This window comes from Alligator mississippiensis, chromosome 1 (genome assembly GCF_030867095.1).
Source record: "Alligator mississippiensis isolate rAllMis1 chromosome 1, rAllMis1, whole genome shotgun sequence".
NCBI classification, from domain to species: Eukaryota; Metazoa; Chordata; order Crocodylia; family Alligatoridae; genus Alligator; species Alligator mississippiensis.
In genome coordinates, this window is record NC_081824.1 from 221728905 (window position 1) to 221750487 (window position 21583).

The window sequence follows — 21583 nt, forward strand, 5'->3', positions numbered from 1 at the left end:
CTCTGCTCCCTTTCCCCCCTCCAGTTCTGAAACCAGCGTGGGCTGGAGCTGCACATCTGTCTGCATCCTTTACTGTCAAGACCACCTTATTCTTCGTGGCTGTATGGGAAGGAGTGTCCTCAAAAGCAGGAAGAAGCAACAAGGCTTTCTGGTTTGGTAGGTTGAATAGTTCTTCCTCATTTAGATCGGAAGCATAGAGTACATTAAAGCCTGGAAGTCTGAAGAGCAATAAGGGAAAGGTGCGTTTTACATTTCTTAATACATACTTAATTTACTTCTGAATTATTATGCAGAATTTCAGGGGCACCTCTTTATGGATTTTTAAATAGCTTGGATGAAAAGCAAACCTCTTAATAAAATAATTTGCTATTGTCTTCTGTTAAATTTCATGCACAGAGGCAATCACTTCCCAGCTGAGATCTTTATTTTAAAAAATGATATAGATTATTTTGAAAAGATGACAATCCTCCTTCTCCGTTTCCCTGCCTTTCAATTTGCATAAACATGACATTAAAAACAGAGAATCACTTTAAAAACCAATTACTCCATCAACAGAGCCTGATAATGCAGAACTCAACTGCACGCACATCTTGCTGTTTAAAAAGAGAAAACTCTTATCTCCTCTTTTTCTCTGATGTAAAGGACACCTCTTGCTTATAACAAGATTGCAGTTTAAATTTATGTTTTAGAACCCCTTAATAATTGAAACGTGCAAATATTATTTTAAATGCAGTGCAGCGAGTGAAGGAATAAAAAATCTAAACCCAGCACTCTGTGAGCTTTTCTATCCTTTCTAAGCCATCTCACCATTTGAGAAGTCAAAACTAGACACCTTCCTATTATCATGCTGTGCTTGTCACTGGCCGCCTTTGTTCCATTAGAAACTTGTTAATTGCTGCCTTAGTAACAAAGGAACAACACATTGCAGTGCTACTGGTAGATGTCTGTGTGGATTGCTTACCCTTGGAAAGGTAGTGGTGTTTAATTGAGTATATGTTCTTAGCAAAAGCAATAAAAATGAATAATCAATTCAATGTCAGTGTTTATTAATGGCTATTCTTAAAATTTAAGGAAAAGCCTGAAGCCTAGTTAATCAAAAGCTATACCATCTGTTGTTTCTAGACATGAACCGGTTGCAGGATTCTTGTAGAAATGCAACCCTTTTGCGTATCTCACTACTGAAAAATTGGAATGCAAGACATAAAAAGTCACATTCTGTGGCTTTATTTTTGCATTTTGTAAAGAAAGACATCTACTTATTTGCAGGTAAAGTGGAGTAAAGTTAGAAGGCCTAGTTACTGAGTAGATGTTCTGTTACATTAGTTAGATAATATATAATTCCCTTATCACTAACAGTAACACAGACTGGTGGATTTCCTCCTCAGTTCTTCTTTCCAAAGCAGAAGCTTCATGCAGGTCTCTTTAGTATTACCTAATGCAGTATTTTCATATTAATCCCCCAGAATTGAATACTCCAGTCTCATTAGTTTCCCATAGGAAACAATTTGGCATTCTATCAAGGCTGCCAGTTCATTGGTAGGATAAAGCAAAGTCTGAAATAGATGCTATGTTTGTACCATACTCAAGAAATAATAATTAAAAACAAACAAACAAACAAACAGCCTTAAAGATACCGAAAAAAGTAACTTCTGGGGATCGGACGGCCTTTACATCTATCTACTTTGGGTTTCTGCTTCTAATGTCTATGCACTAAACAGATATTTCCAGGCAAATTTCAAATAAAGCTTAGTTTCGCATAGGTACAAAAACAAGTTATGACTGTGGGTAATGATGATTTTTTGAAAAGCTGCCAAGCCAGTAGTATTCCCAGGGGAATGGAGAGCACGTTGTGGTTTTGAAAATTTGACCTTTAAGGTTGCAAACAGGTATCTCACTTGATATGGTGACCACCTCACTTGAGATGGTTCTGATTGTGCTAGGTTTTGAGTCTAAGGCTAAATGCAGACATTTGGGGAGGTTAGATCACGTTAAAAATGACCACCAGATCTGAAGTCAGTCAGGATGGGGGACAAGCAGAGTGCTCCAACCCCCGCACCTTCTGGCCAAGTGGCAGGGCCCAGGCAGAGAAGCCTGCTCAGGGCTGGCACCCAGGACCCAGCTGGAGATGGCTGACCTCCTGGCCACTTGGGGCCAGGAGGACATGCTTTGACAGTTCAAAGCAGGCCACCACACTGAGAACATCTTCTGGGTGATAGCTGCCCAGATGGCAGGGCAGCAGCACACTTGGCACTAGTGCCACACAAAGGCCAGCGGTGCAGCCACAGCCCACTGGCAGCTAGCCCAGAGGTGCAGATGCCTCTGCTGTGGCCATGTAGTTCCCATTCAAGTCTGGCAGGTGTGCAGATTGGGGACCACATGCTGTCACAGGTGGCAGCAGATCATAGCCAGGCAGCAGCCCCCACTGCCAGACTGCTGCAGTGGGTAGAGGGGCAGGGAACTCTTGGTTAGGACTGCTACAGCAGTCCAGCTGGCACAAGGGGCTAGTGTCCCCAGATACCAATTGGCAGGGCCCCAGAAGCTCCTATTTGTAACATTCAAATACTGTGGGCCCTAAGGCCCACCTGGCTAACTAGTAGCCCCTATTGTAGGGGGGCTAAATGGGTGAATGCTACAACAAAATACTTGGGAGAACTAAGGAAAAAAAAACAGGATAGGAGTGTCATGTGGGTCAAAATGTGAAAACAAGTGTACCTGAGGACACCTGCCACGGCCCTCTGGGCCGCACCCACCAGTTCTCAAAGGCATCCAAGGAGCTGGTGGACGTCGCCCACAGGTGCTCTGCAGTGCTCTGCCCAGAGACAAGTGAGAGGAAAGCGGCCCCACAGTTTCCAGGCACCCCCAGACGCTCCTGAAAGCAAGTAGCCCTGAGCTACTTGCCAGGGCAGCTTTTTAGCCTTTGCCAAGGCAGGCTCTAGCTCCTCCTGGCTGCAGATCTGGGAGGTGCCAGGCAGAGTTATTTTGCCCCAAGAGGCAGAACTTGCCCCACACTAAAGTGTTTGTCTGGGCACGTGCACTGAGGCAAAAATCCCTGGCTCAAATGTGTGCTGCTCCCATTTGAACTGCTGCAAGCACGCATGCCTGCATGTGTGGACATGCACTTAAAAGGTCAAGTTTTCAAAACCACAATGTGCCCTACATTTCCCTGGCAATGCTGCTGGCTTGCCAGCTTTTCAAAAAAACCCAGTAAGTGCCATTTCTTTTAGTCAGCACTTTCTGAGAGGAGATGCACTTTGATAGTGTTTCCAGAAAGATGCTTCTTCCACTGGATCTTTGAAACTATCCAAAGAAGTAAAACTATGGTCCAGCACTGATGTTTCCCAAAGTTTGAGGTAAAACTTCAGATTTCAGAATCAGGAGTTTTGGGAGAATTCAGCAGAGATGCTTTGGTCAATAAGGGAACAAATGTTGACATCTTTAGGCCCATGTTTATATAGGACACCATGCAACATATAGATAGGATAGAAAAGTGCACGCATACACACAAACACGTGCATACATGTGTGCATGCATCATACAAACATTTGAAATTAAAAAAATCACCCCTCCCAAATAGAGCTGGAAAGTCAACATTTCTAATTCTTTGATATCAAAGAGAGAAAAAAAAAAATCACATCTCATTTCAATTATTTTGAGACATTCTGATATAAGAAGTACCAGAACAGGGTGCTTCAATAGGTTTGAAATATTAGTGTTCTTCTCAACTTAACATTTCCCACCCCCACTTTTGAGAAAGGGCTGGTGGTTTCCTATGAAGCCTTCATTTTGTGGAGTTAGCATTTTTCAAAGCTCATTTGGGCAAAGTGAAGTTTCCAGTTCTGCAGGCATATTTTTAAAGATCAGATGTGCCCTGTCAGAGAGTCGTTAGGACAACATTAGGACATCCTCAGCTTCTACATAAAATTCTGATTTTGGTTCTCAAGAAACAAGAGAAGTTTGCTGACTGGTCTCTACAGAAGTATCCAAATGTTTGCTGATGATACTGGATGGAAGAGCTGCAGCTGAAAGGCCTATTCAGTAGACATTTTCCACATTTTCTATACCTTATCTGTCCCCTTTCATATACTAAGTGTTGAGACCCTTCTCCCTAGCCAAAATGTGAAAGGATAGTCATAAGTTGCTCTTGACAACTCCCCCACCTCAGTGAAACAATGCCAAATTCAATAACCTGTGATGCTGATGTAGGGGTATTGTTAAAAACAGATAAGGGAAAAAGGTTGTTGCTACAACTACTTTATCTTTACAGGTTTGGGGAGACCAAAGGATTAATGTAGTAGGCAACAATCTTACCTATCAAAGACAAGTGGTCCAGATCCTCTGCTGATGTAAATTGACATAGTTCCATTTCAGTTAGTCAGTGACTTGACAGCAGTCAAGGACCTGGCTCATAGCATCACTCTACTGCTAAAGGGAGGACCACAGGACCTGTTTTTCTCCTGATGTTCACTCAGATCAGTAATACTCATTACTGATGTTTTCTCCTGATATTCACTCAAATCAGTAATATCATCCTAAATCCATGTGATGCTCCCAGTCAGTTGAGCGCATCACAGGGATTTAGGATGATATGGGATTAGATTAGGTTTAAATAACTGAGAAAGAAATGAACTGATATAATTAGCTCTCCTGAAATAAAACTACAGAGTGCTTATTAACAACTCTCATATATGAGCTCCAAAGAGATCTAGAAACACATTAGTTCCTTAAATAATAAGTCTGCATATTTTCCCTACCTAGTGCAATTATAATGCATAATGAGATCCTAGTTAATCAAACCCTAATTTTTCTTAATGCTTTTGGCAAAAGCAAAATAGTTTAGGAACAAAATTATTGGTTCTTCTCTTCCCTCCCTCACAAATTTACAAAATGCAAGGTGGGGGCAGGGAGAGGGAGAGATTTGTCAGTCATAACTATTCAGCTTTGCCAGCACCCAAAAATTATTAAGTGTTCATTCAGTGGACAGTACTATCCTGAACATAGAGGCATAACCTACAAAGCTAATGAGTTACTGTGGTCCATGTTGGGTCAAGCAGGTCTCTATGGATGAAATATCTATATTAAAGTTTAGGGCAACTGCAGTTTATTCTAGTTATGCAAATTAGGTAAATTGTCTATGTTAGTTGGACTCTTCCATTCTACATTATTGACATAAGGAATACTCTTTTGCTTGCATATTATATAGTTCCAGCTTCTTATGTACCATTTTTTGTAGATGGCAGAACAATTACCTATTTTTAGTCTTTTAAATCTCTCATGAGGAGATAGCTACAGACCTCTCTTACATAAAGAAGCGGCATCATCATACCTATTAATTATAAAACAATTTCTAATCTCACTGTGAGAGTAAGGATGGCAGGGGATCTCATTAACATGAAACTAAAAGTTATTCAAAATCCAATTATTTTTGTAAAATTGTCTCAGGCTGGATTAGATCTGTCCTAATGGTGAGTCTGTATTATGTATGTTAGTAAGAGATCTTTTGTTAGTCAGTGACAAGGAAGAAGTGCAATGTGTATCACCTCATGTGATAAAGTAGTATTATCTAGAGGAATGATACCACAGATGGACTTTTGGTGGTGCTGTATTCTAACCTCAAGCATGCCACATATACCCTATGCCAGGGCAGGGCAATTATTTTGGGCGGAGGGCCACTTACTGAGTTTTGGCAAGCCATCAAGGGCCACATGACAGGCAGCCAGGGGCAGATTAATATTAATTTCTACATTTTTAGAGGCTCCGTGGGCTGGATGGAATGTCCTGGCGGGCCACATCCGGCCCACGGGCTGCATTTTGCCCACCCCTGCCCTATGCTGCCATAAGTTCTACAAGAGGGGGGAGGGAATGTGGGCAGTGAAATGTGGTCAAGGCTTAATCCTCTTCTACCCTTCCCCCCCACCTCTGAAGTTTAAGAGGGGAGGAGAAAGGATTTTTTTTCCCCTCTCTGAATGCTTTCACCTTTTCATTAACTACTAATCTAACTCTAAAGTGTGAAGTGGCATGACCATAACTACCTGGTGGTTCAGACAGGCTAACTAGCCCTGCCAAATGCCAGTGACAAGTAGCTGACCTCCCTGCTAGTTAGCCAGCCCATAGTACTGCACTGAAGCAGTTACACTACTTTTCATAGAAAGTAAGGGTTGGGACCCTTAGGGACCTCAGGAGGCCATCTAGTTCAACTCCATGCTCAAAACAGGACCAGCTCCAACTAAATCATCTCAGTCAAAGCTTTGGCTAAATGGGCCTTAAAAGTCTCCAAGGATCGAGATTCCACAACTTCTCTGGATAACCTGTTCCAGCACTTTACTACTTTCCCAGTGAGAATGTTTTTCCTAATATCTAACTTAAACTTCCCTTGCTGCAACTGGAGACCACGGCTCCTTGTTCTGTCACCACCACTGAGAACAGCTTAGCTCCATTCTCTTTGAACCATCCTTCAGGTAGTTGAAGGCTGTTATTAAATCCCCTCTCAGTCTCTCTCTTCTCCAGGCCTTTGGTTTTAGAGGCTGCCTGCCCAGAGCAGCACAGCCCACTTCAGGGTGCTGCTGCCGTGTAGTAGGTTCACACTGTATGGGGCGCATCCACACATGTACATATGCCTGCAGCAGCTCATATACAAGCGATGCAAATTTTACCCAGGGCTTTTTGCCTCAGCACACATGCCTGGACATGCTCTTTGGTGTGGTGCAAGTTGTGCCACTTGGGGCAAAATAACCCTGCCTGGCTCCCTCTGGATCTGCAGGCAGGGGGAGCTAGAGCCTGGGGCCAGCACCTGTGCTGTCCCCAGCAGTATAAAAAGCTGCACTGGCAAGTAGCTCAGGGCTACTCACTCTCAGGAACTTCTGGGGACTGGCAAGTTGGTACCTAGGGACACTACCCCTTGTGCCAGCTGGACTGCTGAAGCAGCTCTGAGAGTTCCCTGCACCCTCTACCCACTGCAGCAGTCTGGCAGTGGGGGCTGCTTCCTGGCTGTGACCTGCTGCCACCTGCACTAGCATGTAGTCCCAAGGCTGCACACTTGCCAAAACTGGATGGGGACTGCACAGCCAGTAGAGGCATCTTGGGCCATCTGCCAGTGGGCTGTGGCTGCAGAGATGGCCTTTGTGCGGCACTAGTGCCATATGTGCCCCTGCCCATCCATCTGGGCAGCTATCGCTGCCAGAAGATGCTCCCCATGTTGGCCTGCTTTGAACTGTCAAAGCATGTCCTCCTGGCCCCAACTGGGTCCAAGGTGCTAGCTCTGAGCAGGTTCCTCTGCCTGGGTCCTGCCACTTGCCTCCCTAGCAGGAATTCTTGTATTCCCTTTTTGAAAACTGAAAAATCCCAAAGTCACTCTGTAAAATACCCCAAAATCCATGTTCCTCCACAATGAAAACAAAAGACCACTATATAGATAAGAGAGAGAGAGAGAAAGAAAGAAATCAATATTTTATTGATATATCTACAGTGTTAAAGCAATTTGGAAGCCTAACAGCCTACCTATCATCATAATAAAATGATTTCTAAATATCTATACGTTTTGCTGTTTGCCTTTGGTTTTCTTACCATAGAGCAGTTAGAGCTCCCTCTGACCCCTTCACTAACCAGGATGTGGGGACAGTTGCCCCCGCAGCCACAGCTCCAAGCAGAATTTTTCCGAGCGCTGCATTGCTGCAGATGCTCCAGCCAAAATCCTTACCTTGAAAACAGGTACTCTACACTACTTAAAACTGAAAGGTAGGCTTGACAGAAGATTTAGAGTAAAAAGAAATACTACACAACTGGAACTTCATTGAAGCTCAGTGCTCAGAAAGAAACTGGAGGCAGTGTTGAAGGGCAGACAGATTGGGGCAGTACCACTTAATGTCCGATCAAGTGTTCAGCACCCTGAAGGGAGATTGTCAGGGCTTTGTGTTTCCACCTGAGTCTCATGTCTCCCTCCTCCACCAAGCTATGATCTGCTGCATCCCTTCTGTCTATAATAGTACTGAGTCACAGCTAAGCAGACAGTAGTCCTTGTCTGGGGTCCCTGGTAAAGCTGGGGTGTAAGACTAGGGGGGCTGCAGAGTGCAGGGTGTGTTGGTGGGGAAATATCAGGGTGTGGAGGCGAGTAGGAGATATTTGGGGTAGGGCAACAGGGTGTAAAACCATCACTGCAGTCAAGTAGGGTTGCCAACCCAATATTTTAGCTGATAATCTGCAGACTTTTTACTGAAAACGAAATATTTTTTACTATGATTGGTATTAAACCCCTAAATTTGATCCCAGCCCTTTTCCAGCATCTTACAGAAGAGCTACATTACCATTATGAAAAACATATGTCAGTAAAAAGTTTGCAGATTATTAGTTTAAAAAAAACAACAACAAAGTTTTGGCTTGAAAACCCTGCCGGAGAGAAGGAAAGTTAACTTCCCTTCTCCCGAGCAGGGTCAAGGCAAATTAGTTCAGCATGGTGGGAAAAGCCGATGACTTATTTTCTGTAACGCAAAAACAAAATCTCTCATGACTACTACAGAAGAAAGCAACTTGAAAGGAAGAAACCTCACTGTTTATTATTAATATGAGTGTGGCAAAGCATCTTGTTAATGCAAAGCTTTGTTTAGAAGGTGCTTTGACATACATTTGGCTCGTTTGGTATTTTGTAATGTTCTTTTTGTGCAATTTATTCTGATGTGATGGTTCCCCCCACAACATACACATGCACACATTTCTCCCCATCTAAGTTTGTTTTTATGTGTAAAGAAGAAGAAAAAAGTGTGAATTTGCCACACATCTTGCTGAACATCTTGTCCTCTTAATTTGTACATATTCATTTTGTTCAGCACAAACACATTATTAGCAGAAGAGTCATTTTAGTCCGATAGTTGTGGGGGGAGAGGGTGCCGACTCCACAGATGGCTTTTGTCAACTCTGGGAGAGCCCCTCAATCTTCCTCCTCAGATTGCCCAGGGGCCCCTCAATTAACATTCACCCCATGAATTTACATTCATTATGCAACAGCAACAGAGGTCCTATGACAAAATTGAGACTGCTTTGTTGTCTATCCCTCCGTTCAAAAGCTTCATTCTTCCCTCACAAATCTATATTCAGGCCGGCCTCAAGTTTTCTGAATCCAGTGCTCACTCTACCCTACCTCCCCTGGTTCCTTTGTCTTACTACACTCCCATTCTTCTCCTTTCCTTCTGGCATCTTCCCTCTCAGTTCAACCACCTTGGTTTGCCTCTTCCTGTGACCTGCTGGACAGTAGTGTCCCTTCCCTATACAGCAGGTTTGGAGTGTTATACATCTGTGGCATAGATAGTTCATGAAGGGTCAAGGATTTTTTAGTGACATCTTTCTTAGGATGAACTGTATAGTTGGGAGAGATGTTAGACAAAACTTTGGGAGAAAAAAGCCTTTTTAGACAAGCTTTCAGAACATCTCCTCCAACTATATAGTTGGCCAATCAAAAGATAACAACTCCTCACCCTACACAAAGTCCAATACCTTCCATCTATTTTGGTAATTCTGCTCCCCAGTTCCTTACCTTCTCCTGGATTGTTCCTTCCTGCTTCTTTTACCTGTGATCTTTCTCTATCTGCTCTTTTGCCCTAAGGTCCCTGGCTTTCTATGGTCTTTTGCAATTTCTATTAGGATGGCTATTCAACGACAATCAGCCTTTACCATGTTAGGCAAGCACTGAAGTTATTTGTTCCACCCCACCACCCCCTCAAAAAAAAATCTCTGAGGCCTCTCAAGTCCTGTTTTAGTATTCTTTTTTTTTTTCTAAGCTGGCTCTTGGGTGATGCTGTAAATATGCCTAGGCAACCATTAGCATAACAATATGCTCCTTAGAGGCATTTTGGTCTAGGTACAAGTTAACAAAAAATTATTTCTACAAGCTATTATGTCGTTCTTTCTTCCTACTTTTACCAGGTTCTTATAAGCATCCTTGCATATAAGTCTGCATTTTCATGGCAATGTTTGGTACATGCCTGGGACAGGGAGGCTATCTTATTCCAGGCTGTTTTATTTACATAATTCCTACCCCACCCTTTAAGTGATGTCATGGCAAAGATTCTTTTCCTCAGTAGTGAATGGTATATGAATGGAGGGTGAAAGATAGTCAAAGGGGACTGGTCCCTCCTTGTGCTAATTACCACAGCATTTTTCCCCATCACCACCCCTTCTACCCATCTTAAACAACCAGCAAGTGACAAATAACCAAATATATATGCAATTGTCCTGAGTAATGTCTAAGAGAGGCCAGTTAAGCAATGAAGACAGAAACTTCAAAGAAAAGGTGAGCAAGGGAGTACTGTTGTACAACAGACACGCTAAGCCAAGGTACTTGCACTATCTATACTGATGTAGATAACTTTGATTATGCTTACATTTGTCCTTATGGTTTTAGAGCAATTCATTATGCAGTGTTATAACAGATTTTCGCATAGGAAGACAGGAAGCACTCAAATTTTTGGTCTGGTAGGAAAGGTAATAGTTAAGCAGTTTGAACACTTTTGAAGCTCCAATGACTTTTACTATATTGCTCCCACACAGTTCTGCAGTGGCTGCAGACTTACTTGGGGAATTATCACCAGATCAACATGTTCCAGGCTGGAAACTATACACACTGCGACATTATATAAGATCACAGCCTCTCCGTCTCTGCCCCAGTTTAGCCACCGTGTCCCAGTTTAGCTGCCCTAAGGCAGTATAGCAAGATACTTCTTAGCTTTTTTCCCACATCTACTAGCTGCTGGGACAAAGCAAGGAAAAGAAAGTTTGACAGCTCATTTACTTCTTTTTTCTTCCTTCTTCTTTCACTCATTACAAAAGCTAAAATCTTAACCTTTTATATTACTTGAATATTCTCTTAAAAAATAGTAGTCAGACACACCAATAACCTTTCCCTTTTTTAGTCTCCTCATTTGATAGACCAGTACTGTTGATTCCAGGTGTTCCAAATTCATGAGTCTGACCTCAGTAGTGGGGAGCCCAAAAACAGAACACACTACTCCAGATGTGGCCTAACCAGTGCTGAATAGAGGGAAATTATCACTTCTCTTGATCTGCTGGCAATGCTTTTGCCAATGCAGCCCAACATGCCATTAGCTTTCTTTGCAAGCAGGGCACATTGTTGGCTCACACTCTGCTAACTGTCCACAGTAGCCCCCAGGTCCTTTTCTGCAGAGTTGCTGCTTAGCCAGTTGGTCCCCAGCCTGTAATGGTGCATGGGATAGTTCCAGGACTTTGCACTTGTCCCTGTTGAACCTCCTGGCTAGGGACAGACATGCAAAAGTCCTGAGCCTGAATTGATTCAATTTTTGCAGGTTAGTCTAACCTGGCTAGGCTGAATCAGCTTGGCATACCAGAAATGTAGGCACATGCCTGCAGTGGCTCAGGCTAGAAGCTGGGGGAGGGGGCGCTAGAGCAGCCCTCCCTTCCCTTGCACAATGCTGAGCTGAGGGGGGCATGGCCAGGCCTTGGCATGATGCTTCAATTAGGGAGCCCCAATCCCGCCCTTCTGACCAGCCCAGCAAGGAATTGATAACACAGTGTTTATTACCCTATTAAGAAAACAGAGGGACATTACCAGCTACCTGTTGATTCTGCCTTTGTCCTGTCTGCCACAGCACAGACCATAGCCAGCATGTGGTCTGCTAGATACTACGCAAGGCAGAGGAGATGGGGGGAAAAGCCCTCCTTAGCAGGGAGTGGGGAGGAGCAGGGGGAAGCCAGGAAGATACCTGGAGCGGAGGGGAGGGGCCAGCTCTGCTGTGGAGAAGAGAGCCCCATCCAGGCCACAGACCATGCTGGGAGAATCTAGTTTAACTTAAACCAGAAAGGGATCTGGGACAAACATTGCACAAACCAGTTTGACCCAAATCAGTTAAGTCTGATACTACATTCAATCACATTTATCTCAAACTGGTTTCAGCCATTTTCAAACTGGTTTATGTGCACGGGATGTCTGTTCTGTTACCGGTTTAAACCAGTTTTTGATCACTTAAACTAGTTTTTGTGTAATGTCTGTCCCTAGTCCATTAGATTCCTTTTGTTCCAATCCTCCAATTTGTCATGATCTCGCTGAATCCTAGCCCTACCCTCCAGTATATCTACTACTCCCCCCAGAGCTTTGTGTCATCTGTAAACCTGCTGAGGATGTACTCCATCCCATCTTCCAGGCCACTGATGAAGATGTTGATCAAAACCACCCCCAGCACTGACCCTTGGGGCACTCTACTTGATACTGGCTGCCAACTAGATATCAAGCCATTGATTACTCCTTATTAAGCCCAATGCTCCAGTCAGTTTTCTATACACCTTATAGTCCATTCATCCAACCTGTACCTCCTTAGCTTGTTTGAAAGGCTGTTGTGGGAAACTGTACCAAAAACCTTGTTAAAGCCAAGGGATATCATGTCCACTGTTTTCCCCGCATTCACAGAGCCAGTCAGCTCATCATAGAAAGCAGTCAGGTTGGTCAGGCATGACTTGCCCTTGGCAAATCCAGGCCGACTGTTCTCCTCCAAGTGCTTAGAAGTGGATTCCTTGAGGACCTGCTCCAGGGACTGAGATGAAGCTGACTGGCCTGTAGCTCCCTGGATCCTCCTTTTTCAAAGGTGGAAATGGAAAAGGGCAAATATAATGCCCATATATCTCAATCACCATGAGTTTTTTCAAAGATAATGGCCAGTGGCTCTCCAGTCACATCCAAACTCTGGCAGCACCCTTGGGCACATTACCTCTAGCTTCATGGCCTTGTACATGTCCTGCTTTTTTAAACAGTCCCTGACCTTTTCTTTTGCCACTGCTGGCTGCTCACCTCTTCCCCAAACTGTGCTGACAGATGCAATAGTACAGGACATGACCTTGCCTGTGAAGATTGAGGTGAAAAAGTTATTGAGTATTTCAGCCTTTTCTGCATCATCTGTCACTAGGTTGCCTCCTTAATTCAGTAAAGGACCTACACTTTCCCTGACCTTCCTCTTGTTGCTGATATACCTGCCAAAACTTTCCTTGTTAACCTTCTGTCTCTTACTAGCTGCAACTCCAATTGCATTTTGGCCTTCCTGATTTCAACTCTGCAAGCTTCAAGACTACCTACAGGACTGAGCCCATCAGGGTGCTCAGGCAAAAGGATACCTCATTTTTGGGTCCTGATAAAGTAATTCCCAAGCTGCTCCACCTTGGGCAGTTCCAGGAAAATACAGAACAGAGCTTTTAGCTTATGAGTTAAGCCACTTCTGGAGTTAGGTAGCAGCTGAGCATGGGATTTTTGAATTGCAGTTTTGGCCTGAAATGAAATTCAGGTAAGTCACTAAGGACTGTGGCACCAAAGTCTGTGACAAGTCAGGGATTTGAACTCAGCTTTCCTATGATTATATGATAGCCTCTTAAATCCTGGATTATTCTGACTTTCTGTGGACTGTTGAGAATTCAGTGATGTTGTAGATAGAAAACAGACTCTAACTTCACACTCTCCCACTTCCAACCTCTAAGTTTGTTAAATGCATTTCTAAGAGATGTGTCCAGCAAAATTCATATTAACTTATATAGGAATACGTTCACTTTCCTTCAAAACCTTGCATTGGCTAATGTCTCCTTCAATAGAGAAGTGACCCAAAGCCTAAAGAAGCCAAAGGAAATCTTCACCAACTTTAGTAAGTCACTTTAGTGATTCAATGAGTCACAGTTCAGATGTCTAAGCATACAGAGACCATTTTTAACTCACGGATAAATCAGGTGTTTTGGAGACCTTCACTGAAGATTACATTTACAAGTCCATTTATAACGTACATGTTCCTTGTACAGTTTGTCCAGCTAGCTTAAAACATTTTGGCTGGCATGCCTTGATGAGACAAAGCATCATTCCCTTGATTCAGGAGAAGGAAAAAAAAAAAATATAACCGAGTATCTGGCCGTGTCATTTTAGAATGTCAGGTCTTTAACATTATATTCAGTAGCATAATGAGCTGATAGCCTGGAAAAAAAATGAAATGCCAGCTTCCTGCTTAGTTGTCAAGAGACACACTTATTTTCATGGGGAAAGCTGTTATTATTTTACATAATGACTTTCTCAGCTGAAATGAAGATGAAAATGGACAAATCAATTGTTAGTCCATGAGAGATAGGACTCCTCACATTGGGAATAGAAATGTAACCACAAACAGTGAACTGGTCATCTGTAGTCAGTAATTCAATACCAGCCACAAAGACAATTTGGATGGAGACTCAGCAGAGGTAAAGTCTATGAACCAGAGTCGTGCCACTTTATACCAGTGGGCTTTCTGACTCAAGTATTTTGCGTAAAAGTTTTCTTTTCCTGTAGATACAGAAGAGTTTAAAGATAGCCAAGATGATGTTGTTATTGGTTTGCTATCCAAATACACTAAACATACATTGTAACTAAACATATCAGGTATAAGACTGGACGTATCATTTGGTGATAGAATTAAGATAAAATGTAGGTACATTTGGGATCTACAAATGAAAAGTTGAGCTAAATATCAGAAGTAAAAAATTCTGGTTGGGCCACCATGCTGTACAATAATTCCTTCTCAAGAAGCATCTGAATCCCACTGTCAGATTAACTTTTCACTGATTTAGAGAGTGAAAATGTCTTGTTTGGTGACCTCTGTCAGTCTTTATCCATTGCAGAAGAGGACAGCTGCATTGCATAACTTGCAGCTTCAGGACCCTTTTAGAATTTTCTTGATCCTAAGGCAGAGCTGCACTGGGCACAGTATTGTAACCATGGGTGGGCAAAAGGGGCGCTTGCCCAGGGTGCCAAGTTAGGAGGGTTGCCAGAATCACCTCTTACCCCTGCAGAGTCTGTGTCAGGAATTCCAAAATAGTCTCTGGCTGATGATGCATTAAGACCAATACCTGGAGTGGGCAGAGCACATGTAATAGCAGCATTGGCTCAGTTGGGACCATGTAGGAATCCCAGCATGGATAAGGTTGCTGCCCCTCCTGCTTCCTGTTCTCAGGACCTACCCCCAAAACCCATCTCCTCCCCAGGACCTGCAGCTTCCCAAACCTGGGGCCATCTGCCCCCACCCTTGGAACCACACTCCAACCCAACCTTCCCCATAGCTGTCCTGTGCAGTTTACGTTGGGTGCCAATTCTGTTCATTACAGCACTGACTGGACAGTTTTGAATAAATAGAAGTCTTTTTGTAGTACAAGAACCAACAATGTTCTGGTCCATAGCAAGAAGCGATACTGAGGTTACTCCGGTTGGCATATATAAAGCACATTTCCAAAGATACCTTTTAACAAATATGTTTGCATTCTTGCAGCATAACAAAACATTGGCTGTGTTAAATAGGACAAGTTTAAATACTCTAATTGCATTTCAATAGGCACAAGATGTATTTCACCGTGCAATCTATGCATTTCATTATATAGTATGACTTTGCACTCTGCTGTAAATGAATTTGTTTGTTATACATTGTCTTTTTTTTCAATCACATGTTTCCATTTTAATATTCACAGTGGAGTGATTACTGTATTGCAAGCAAGTGTCATTTAGGATATGTAAAAATTCAAAGAATGCAATTTAAGGGATTTCAATCTGCAATATAAACACATGCAAGCCACGTAACACAAATAAAATTAACTCCAGATGGCTGCTTATAGCAGATAAAAATCAAATATCTCCATCTTAACACACTAAATTCCCAGTCCAAATATAGGCAATTCAATGCAGTTTTCCCCAATTAAAATGTCCAGAAAATTAGCACCAATGCAAACATGATAAATGTAATGGATTTTTCCTTCTTACTAATAACAGACCAAACATTATGTTTTCTAGATGGCTAAAGGCCTTTCCCTGCTTCTGTTCAGGATTAAAACAGGCTCTTTTCTGATTAAACCACAGAAATCAACTGTAAGTTTCTAGAAACAAAACAGAACTGTCGAGATAACAAAACAAATAATCCAAAAAGCAACAATGCTACATATTTTATTTGATCCTTTACAGTTCCAGCTGCCCCTAGTAGCTATAGTACAGTCCAAGAGCATTAACAAACAACCAAGCTATTTCTTCTCTGTTGATAGCCACCTTATTGCTTTCACAGCTAGCAAAATTAAACCTTCAAAATAATTCTCTTGTGCACTGACTGTAAAGTGAATTTAAATTAAACTAATATATTACTAGGAAAGTGAATATCCAGCCAAAATTTCCAAATGGTTTCTTCTACCAAAAATCCTATTCTGTTCAGACGTATAGTCACACAGCTGACACCCACCCACACACATCTGCCTACCAATGCCCTGTCCCAACATTTGTTCACGTATGCATTTGAAAATGTGTCCCTGCCATTGAGGGATAGAGTCCAGCCAGGTACTGCAAAGCCATAGGGAAGTATCCATATGGTATCTCCATGACCACTCATCCTACCCATTTTAGGCATTTACATACTCCCCTCTCCTCCCAACATCTCCTCAATTACTATCATATCCAAATATGTGGCTATCTTGAGTCTATTCATCCTCACAGTGTCTCTGGGAACTAGGTGTAGTGATAAAGGTTCTAAATGTAGAGACAGTCCCTAATTAGAAGAATTGGGAGATGATCTGTCAGATAGGCAGTATCTATTAGGTAGAGAGAGACCAAGGGTTTGCAGAAGTTGCTTTCTGCTCCACAACAAAGCTCATTATTTAGGTCTTTTAGTTCACATATGCCTGTGTTGTTTTTTTTTAACCTGGTGATCACAATAGTAGCTATTGATTTGCTATTCTACAGAGGGCAAAGAGAGACTAAGGCTGCTTACAGATGTGAAAAAAAGAAAAAAAACCCCAGTGCTTTACTTTAAAGCTCAGTGTGCCATAGTACAGTAGAGGCATCACATTAATTTGACCCAGCCTGCCTAGTGTCTGTATAGATTGCGTGCCTCAGTGGAGTTTTTTGGCACTTTTATTTAAAGCCGATTCAATCAGCTATTAGATGAAAGTGCCAAAAAGTCCTGCTGAAGCGCACAATCTATACAGAAGCTGGGGAGACGAGTCAAACTAATGCACTTCCTCTTCTGGTAAAGCAATGGTTTTTTGGGGGTTTTATTTTTATTTATTTATTTTTTTCACATCAGTCAGCAGCCTAAATGACTTGCCTGGAATCACACTGGAAGTCTGTGGTAGCAGAGAAAATTGAAGAGAGGTTTCTCCTCCCCCTAGCTATGGGAGCATCATTCTCTGTACAGTCATTTGGACCTTAGGTGCTCTCAAGTCCAACATGTAGAACTTGGACCCAGTTAATAAGTCATTAATGAAATGCACTGGCTTAAGTTTACAGCAATGTTGCACTGAGAAATTATTTAATTCTTATTGTGCTACACATTAAAAAACAATCAAACTAAGGCATCCAAAGCACTCTTAGCATAGGTTGTAGCACTGAACAATGCTCTCTTTCCAGAGGTTGAAGAGGAAAATGTCAGAAATATCCCTCAAAAAGCCTGAATACTCAGTCATTTCTGACAGGTGACTTCGGTAATTCTAATACAAGAGGGGTTTTGACCAGAAATAGTGATTTTTTTTGGATAATAAGAGTTATTTATAAATCGTCTTCCTGTGTATACAGTGCTTTTCCTTTTGTTTCAATGTGTATATAACCCATCTCCTGTTTTAAAATCCCCAGTTTTTCTTCTACTTCCATTGTGTGCAGATTTTATACTAAAACTGAAAATAAAGCTTTTAAAAATCTTTCCCCTCACTTTGGGTCAAACTCAGGTTATAAGTAGCCTGCTGTAACTGCTTCTCACATAAAAGTTGCTCTGCAAAATGTTTTCCAGCACAAGATAAAAGGTGCTGTATATTATATATCGGATATAAATTGGTCAGACAAAATGGGTGCAACAAGGTTTAAAATGTAGAAGAAAGTAGCCCGTATTAATTTTGTGGAACTCATTGCATGCGCAAAGTAAGATTACAATGAACAGGTAGGTTAAAGCAGCCCTCTGCCCACTGTACACACCACTAGGAAAATTCATCCCAAACCGACAGTATCACAATTTAGCTTTTACATAAGTGGCCTCTCTAAATGACCAAGCTCTTTACACAGTAAGCTAAGTGATGTTCTTTCAGTTTTACAGAAGGGGAAAACATACAGAAAAAAAGCAGGACTATCTCTTGCTCTAGATCATTCATCAAGTCAGCAGCTGACTCTGGTACAACACCCAGGTCTCAGATTTCAGGATAAGGCTCTAGCCTTGAGACCATCTTGCGCCTCTTACCTTGGCAGAATTTGCTTATGACTATTGCCAAGCATATTCTGGCCCTCTAAGTCAATAGTAGAGCAATGTTATTTAGGAGTTTTACATGGACACTTTTTCTAAGGAACATATATTTATTAACTGTATAAACATGCCACTGTTTATATCACATCTAAGTACAGCCTCAAGCATCTGATCTTTTAATTAGTATTTTAAAAAGGGAAGGAGAACATAGCCTGCTGGAATGACTGCCAAAACATTCTCCTTTAACCTGAAGCATATCAGAGAATCAATCTAACAAAACAGGGGTGGACTCAGTTCCTTTTTAATTTCCCCTCACAAGTCAAACACCAGATTTCTGTGTGAGAGCACAAGCCGGCTATAATATAGTTGGTTCTGATTGTAAATCTTGGTAGTATTTGCCTTGTATACTTTAAACCCGGAGATTACTAGCTCATTTTAGAAGGCTGTCTTTACAGCATCCGTCACCAAAATCTATCCATACATATTGGGGAAATACCTAGTAATTACTGGCAGTTATTCCCAGTTCTTTCTGGATCTTTTATTTGAACTGCAAAACAACATGGTTTGCTGCACAGAACAGGCTTGGATTTGGTGTTGTTACCATTTGTGATTCAGCTTTCTTGACTGTAAATTACCAGCTATAATCCTTTGTTAGCTTAATCCAATACATGGGCTATAGTATCACAGTATTATAGGATTTTTTTTTTTTAAATAAGTTAGTATCATTGGACAGCAACTATGTTATCTGCACTGCAGGTCACCAAGTATTCCATGTTTGGTGCTAATTAAATTCACTGTGGGTAGCTCCTTACAACTCTGTGTGACATATCTGCAAATCTGGATGGTGCTTCTTGTAACAAGGTTATAAAAGTCCAGCCATTGTGCACAGAAATGGCAGAAGCATGACAACAGTACACACAGTCGCATACAGCAGAGATGCTACTGCTGCAGTGAGCCAACACAGAAGCTGTGTTTAGGGCTGGAGCAACAGCCTTAACTCAGTATTCCCCTGCTTTTGGCTCTGTAAATTAGAAATTTTAATGCTACTTAACTTTTATGTGTAAATAAAGTAAAGCATAGTGAATGTTAAAGGGCCATTCAGATGAATCAGATAGACAATGTGATAAATTTCAAATACTATGTAGTATATACAAGCACTATATATTCTTCACTGGCTTCTTTTAGTTCTTTAAACAGCATTGTTTCCTTATGGCTCTTTACTTTGTGCTCTAGCATTAAAATACATCCTACCAGTGAATTCATAACAGTAAAATTGAATGCCATTGACTGAGGTTACTGATCATGGAATTTGGTTAAGAAGTGCAAGTCAGGTGATGTTATCTACAAGGCAACATGTTGCTGCAGTCCTACCAAGAAAAAATAAATAAATGTTGGTCAACTCAACTCTAATGCAGATACGACTGAAAGGGACTGAACCAGGACTTAATGTAAAACTCACAGGCCACATGACACTCTCTCAAGTGTTACATGTGTACCACACACACACACCGATAGGCAAGAACCTAGTCAAGTAGTGACACAGGCTAGGTACTGTACTAAACCCAGATATAGTGCCCTCTGCCTCCAGGAGCATGCAGTCTAAGGATGTTATTTGGGGGATGAAACATGTTCAATTCTATCTATCTATCTATCTATATGAGAGAGAGAGAGAGAGAGAGATGTTGGCCTGGTGGCATTCAAAACTTGTATTAAGTTATATCTAAAAGATTGTTATAAGACCTGTATAACAGCATTGTACAGAGAGCCCAACAGCTCAGCTCTATAGGGTTGATGTAAACATTTAATTTGCTGAGCTCTTTGATGTCTGGTACTTGCAATTCAAAGCACCCCTAATCAATCAGACCATTTGTCCGTGTTTCTTAACTAGAAGACTGGAGATTTTGCATTATTTGCTTTTTTTGTTTGTTTGTTTTTTTTTAATAGGGATATATTGAACAGTTAGTGAATAACATGGAATGCAATTCCAGCACAAACTGTTTACTAATAGTTTCATGAATACTGGCATTTGGGCTGAACAGCATTTAATGAATAATAGTATGATCCCATGAGCAGCAGTTTCAGTTTGAGTCAAATATTCATTATTATATTTGCACATCTCATTTCCTTCATTACTGTTGACACTGTACTGTGAGGTTTGAAGCAATAACTGGAAATCAAGTAAATTTTTTTTTTGAGAGAAAATATAAAGTCTCCGTTCTGTTGAAGTAAATGAGATCTTTGCCACAGACTTCAGAGATGCCAAGGATTTCAGTCAACATCTCTTGCAGCTCTTTTAATAGTATAGGGACTTTAGATGGTGCATCAGAGGCCTTAAAACAAGAACAGAGACATTTAAGACCTTCTTCACCAGCAACTTGGACAGCTTTGAATTTACTACAGTAATTATGAGCTAGGTTAGCTTTTCAGACTAAATAAAAGTGAGTCATGGACACGGAAGCAGATTTTGCTTTCATACAGAAAAGACATACAAACAAAACAGGATGCCAAAACTTCAAAGAGAGGGAGTCAAGTGGTGTATTATTGCCGTTGCTGGGCAGTGTCACATCAACTGGTTTTCCTGCTCTTTTTATGCTCATCAATATGTATTTGAACCCTTTCTGTAAAACTTTTAAAGCAAATACAGAGTCAGATGGAGGGCCGCACCCAGAAAGTGGTGGTGGATGGGTCATTTTCGACCTGGAGGGATGTGGGCAGTGGGGTCCCCCAGGGCTTGGTCCTCGGACCCGTGCTGTTCACATCTTCATCAGTGACTTGGACGAGGGGATAAAAAGCACCCTATTCAGATTTGCTGATGGCACTAAGATGTGGGGGGGATGTGGGCATGCTAGAAGGGAGGAATAGGCTGCAGTTGGACCTAGACAGGTTACAGGGGTGGGCGGATGAGAACAGGATAGGTTTCAACACTGACAAGTGCAAGGTGCTGCACCTGGGGGGGAAGAACCAGCAGCATACCTACAGGCTGGGGAACTCCCTTCTCGTCAGTGCAGAGGCAGAAAAGGATCTTGGAGTCATTATTGATGCCAAAATGAACATGGGCTGACAGTGTGGGGACGCAGTCAGGAAGGCCAACCACACCTTGTCATGCATCCACAGATGCATCTCGAGCAGGTCCAAGGAGGTGATCCTCCCCCTCTACACAGCACTGGTCAGGTAGCAGTTGGAGTACTGCATCCAGTTCTGGGCGCCGCATTTCAGGAGGGATGTGGACAGCATTGAGAGGTTTCAGAGTAGGGCCACCCACATGATCAGGAGGCAGCAGGGCAGGCCCTACGAGGAGAGGCTGAGGGACCTGAACCTGTTCAGCCTCCACAAGAGAAGACTGAGGGGGAATCTAGTAGCCGGTTACA

The 21583-nt window shown here is 42.1% G+C and overlaps 1 long non-coding RNA gene across 1 annotated transcript in view; it reads left to right on the plus strand.

Moving 5' to 3' along the window:
• LOC109286490 (uncharacterized) overlaps positions 1–21583 on the plus strand; it is a 27553-nt gene continuing 5970 nt past the window's right edge. Inside the window, exon 1 of the long non-coding RNA XR_002094553.2 lies at positions 1–239. This is a non-coding gene — a long non-coding RNA (uncharacterized LOC109286490). The remainder of the gene's footprint in view (positions 240–21583) is intronic.